This window comes from Brienomyrus brachyistius, chromosome 8, assembly GCF_023856365.1.
Source record: "Brienomyrus brachyistius isolate T26 chromosome 8, BBRACH_0.4, whole genome shotgun sequence".
NCBI classification, from domain to species: Eukaryota; Metazoa; Chordata; class Actinopteri; order Osteoglossiformes; family Mormyridae; genus Brienomyrus; species Brienomyrus brachyistius.
Window position 1 is genome coordinate 8,439,803 of NC_064540.1, and position 4,753 is coordinate 8,444,555.

Here is a 4,753-nt window from a genome sequence, read left to right on the forward strand (position 1 = left end):
GCAAATTAACTCCTTGACACCTGCGTGTTTGCAATGTGCTCTTTGCCCCACTTACACGTCACTTTGGACAAACGGCAAACAAACAAATAAACGAAAAAATAATTCCACGTTCCTGGGAGATGTTTGGGAGAGCGGTATGAACAGGGTCCTGTTGCGTGTTTTTCGTGGCCTTCTGGTGCTTCCAAGCATGCACTCGGCAATTCTGGGTAGCGCTCAACATTAACTGCACCTTCATACTGCCTTTATGATGCATTCATAGCACTTTCAGTTCAGCTTCATAACACATTCATAAGCAGCATGTAAGTACACCTGAACATCCTAACATACCCTGCCGGTCAAAAATTTTTGCACATACTGAGATTTTCTACATTTGCATGTTAGTAAACTTATCATTTACTAAAAACACACTCAATATTCTTTGCATTTGCAATTTTACAGTATGTTCACCACTTGATGTCATATCTTTGCTTCATCAAAGTAAGCTCCTCTAGCAGTTATAATAGCACAGCAAATTTGAGGTGTTCTTTCTACAAGAGGCATTAAATACTGCTCTGTTTCATGGGAAGAACCAGCTGGCTAGTGCTTTTAAAGTTAAAGGACAGCCTAATTTGACTGCCATCACCACACAACCAGTTAATAGAATGTCAGACATGCACTGTTACAGACTCTTTCCATGTTATAAAGGAAACTTGTTTCATTTGATTTATATTTTCATTTTTAGTTGTTCACTTTCCAATGCTTAACAAAAAATAAAAAACTCAACAGTTTATGAAATAAATAAAAATATTGTAAAAGCCTGTGATGTACAAAGACTTTTGACTAGCAGTGTACCTTAACAGCTTTAATATTCAATACAATTCAGTTCAGTTCAAATCAATTCAATTCAATTCAGTTATATAGTGCATTTTCATCGTCTCAAAGTGCTTTACATGATCCTTGCCCAGTGCCCCCAGAGGCAACAGTGGCAAGAAAAAACTCCCAAGTAGGAAGAAACCTTGGGAGGAACCAGACTCAAGAGGGGAGCCAGCAGAGGAAGCCCAAAATAGCGAAGTCTCAATTTATGAAGTAAAATTGTGTACAATCCTGGTATAAATGTGAAAGGTCCTGCCGGTGTCAGGACAGGCAGGTGAGGAAGCTGCTTCCTTCACGGGATGGAGGGGTGGTGAGGTCCAGATGTGTGGTCAGGCTGGATGGCCAGGCAGGGAACTGCCCCCCCCAGTGCATAAATAAAAGTATGTCATGGATAGCTGAAACTCTGAGATATTTTGTAGTGCGTCATGGAGATAAGTTGGCAGGTCTAATTTACTGAGGCTGCTTAACTAGGCGGGAGAGGTGGGGGGAACGCAGGCATGGGGAATCCCCGAGCAACATCTCCCCAACAACACATGGCACTCGTGAAGCAAGAGTGACAGCACTGGACACCCAATTCATCCAAAATCAATGACACGGATCCCCAACTCTGCGCCACACACTATAACAATAGATGGGGGAGCTTTGTCACCATATGCTAGACTAAACAAATTTTCTTAGCCTTGCCTTAAATATCAGGAATGAATCTGAATCTTGGATTTTGCTGGTAGACTATTTCATAACTTTGGAGCTCTGCGACAGAATGCTCTGCGAACAAATGATGATCATTCCACTCTAGGCACTGCTGGAAGCTGGCCAATCTAGAGGTTATACTTTTCTGTATCCTGAAGTGACAGTGTTTTGCAATATTCCTCAAATGGAAGAATGCCGTTTTAACATCATTATTTTTCTTAGCATCCAGAGACAAGGCTGGCAATAGTGACATTAAGGCTTTTAACCACCATGCTAACATTGACTAAGCAGCCATTGAGCTTTATGCTATCAACAACACCCTGGGCTGCCCTAGGGCCCAGTAAAAATACCTCTGTTTTGTCTGGATATAGCAGAAGAAAGTTACTGGCCATCCAACTCCTAACTTCAGCCAAGCATTCCCCAGTCTTTACCAGCTGAGGCGGTTCATTAGTTTTAACAGATATATTCAGCTGTGTTGCCTGCATAACAATGAAAACTATACACTACATTTCCCAATAATATTACCAAGGAGCAGCATGTATAAGGTGAACAGTAGTGGGCCCAGGTGGAATAAAATAAATGTATTATATACATTATTGGGGGGCGGCATGGTGGTGCAGTGGTTAGCACTGTTGCCTCACACCTCTGGGACCCGGGTTCAAATCTTCGCCTGGGTCACATGTTTGCGGAGTTTGCATGTTCTCCCCATGTCGTTGTGGGGTTTCCTCCGGGTACTCTGTTTTCCCCCCACAGTCCAAAAACATGCTGAGGCTAATTGGCATGCTAAATTGCCCGTAGGTGTGCATGTGTGAGTGAATGGTGTGTGAGTGTGTCCTGCGATGAGCTGGCCCCCCATCCTAGGTTGTTCCCTTCCTCATGCCCATTGCTTCCGGGATAGGCTCCAGACCCCCCGCAACCCAGTAGGATAAGCAATTTGGAAAATGGATGGATGGATGTACATTAATAACAAACATTATATGATCATAACAATCATTATATTAATATAATCATATCCATCCATCCATCCATTTTCCAAACCGCTTATCCTACTGGGTCGCGGTCATATAATCATATAATGTTTGTTATTAATGTATATGAAAGCTGTTAATGAAAGTTTTAAGATTGCATTATAAATGCATTATGAAGGTGCCCTGAATGTTTTACGAATGCATAATGAATGCATTATGAAGGTGCAGTTAATGTAAAACGCCCTAATCTGTAGGTGCAACAAGATGAGAGGCTCTGCCAAACAGACACGTCTCTTCATTATACATTCCTGTCAAGCCTACAGGAGCAGACTTACATTGACAAAGGGCTCGCCCACCAAAGAGCAGATTTGTCTCTGGAGAACAGACGGCTGCATACAAATTGGGGTCATTCCAGTAAGTTCCATCCTTTTAGCAAAAAGGCTTCTTTTAGTAATGCGGAGATTAGGTGGTGGCTTCTGGGAAGCCGTCATTGGGCCTCACTGCGGATCAGCCAAAGTTCAGGGTTTCCATTACTCATCCCACCTGCCACCCAGAGACATATTTGTCGACATTAAGATTGCTGCATGTATGGTGTTATTTCTCACAGGGCTGTGGTTCAAGGCGTTGTCCAGTTGGCTGATCCATCAATGGGTGCCAAATGTATAAACACAGCATTGCTTGTTTCTTCCAGGAGTTTGTTTGTGCAGTGCGGCCAGAGATGAAGCTCTTGTGATATCGCCACCATGAATCATCCTAAACAGGTAAATGGGAGTTCTCGGTCATGTGACGCGGTATGACACACTCTCCCTACCTGCAGCTTTAACATTTTATGGTCGTGTGAGCAGACTGACCTTCTGCATTAGCCTGTGGAGCGTGTGCGGGGTTTGTGCCAGTGATGCAGAAGAAGATCATCGGAATTCCAGGGAAGGGAAGTTCAGGCCACCGCGCATCCGGAATCCTAATTCCCCCGCGTGCACGTTCCTCATGGTCGGCCGCTGGTTCTTAATCTTCCTGATTAATAGTCCATCAAGGCCGGGAACTTGTTTCTCGTCGCTGTGTGAATTAAACATGGAGTCCTGAGGCTGCTGTGAGATTTCAGAGGGCTGCAGCATAGATGGATCTCTTGCCTTTCTCTCTCTCTCTCTCTCTCTCTCTATCAGTTTTCACTCCTACGGTAGTTGCGAGTAAACAAAAGCAAAAAGCTACATTAGAGTGAGGAGATGGCAAACAGATCATTAAATGCTCACAGGGTGGAGAACACGGGAATGTTGAAGATGGAGGAAGTGGCAAACAGGCTTAAACATCTCTCTTATTCTCTGTCTCTCTGTGCATCATTCCCCACCTCACACGCTCGCCCTCATCCCTGCTTGCTCCTCCCACGCAGGCTTTCAAAGCGGGAAGAGCTTGAAAGCAGAAGTAAAGCTGGGAGTCCTACTGGGGTTCAAGCGGAAGGCTAAGCCGCGTCGAAAGAGTAGGACGCAACGGATGGGCCTGCACATGCCAAATGCCAAGCAAGCCTCTTCAGCATCAGCCTGGAATAATGCACATTAATCATTAGCAGGCTTTATCTCAGTGCTCACAAAAGGAAGAAACTGGACACAGCGTGATGATATTCTGTAATTCAGCCAATTAGATACACATCAGGGAATTACAGGTGTATGAGACCGGTACAGCTGCTGAGGCATGCAACACACCCCGTCTAGCTAGCTTCTGAACGAAATCTGATTGGGGCACAGGCAAGACCTGGTCTGCCAGCTGGGGGTCTATAGGGGATGGATTTAATAGGAGTTGTCTACATTCCTATTGGTGGACAGGTACACGGTCTTCCAGTAACGAATCAGGTTAGAAGGAATGTGATGCATGTTGACAGGAAGTAGGACTCGTTGTTCACAGGGAGATGAGCCTACCTTCAAATCCCAATGCGCATCACCAGACACACACCCTGGAAATGAGTGCCTGTGTCTATTTCTGTGACTGCCCCAGTTGTTGGAGTGCGATCACAATGTTTACAACACCAGCAGTGGAACGGTGAGTCAATGCATAGGATCAGAGAAAGGTTTCCAACCTCAATAAAGGCTCTTCTCCTTCCTGTTCGGTGGCCTTTTACCCTGGACATGCAGAAGTGGTTTAGACAGTCAGCCTCCATTGTGTATGTAGCTATGCTTTGGGTTGACATGGTTTTGGATGCTTGGGTTCCATCGCCCTGCATCACTAACCTGCTCAAGGTATCACATAGGGTCACA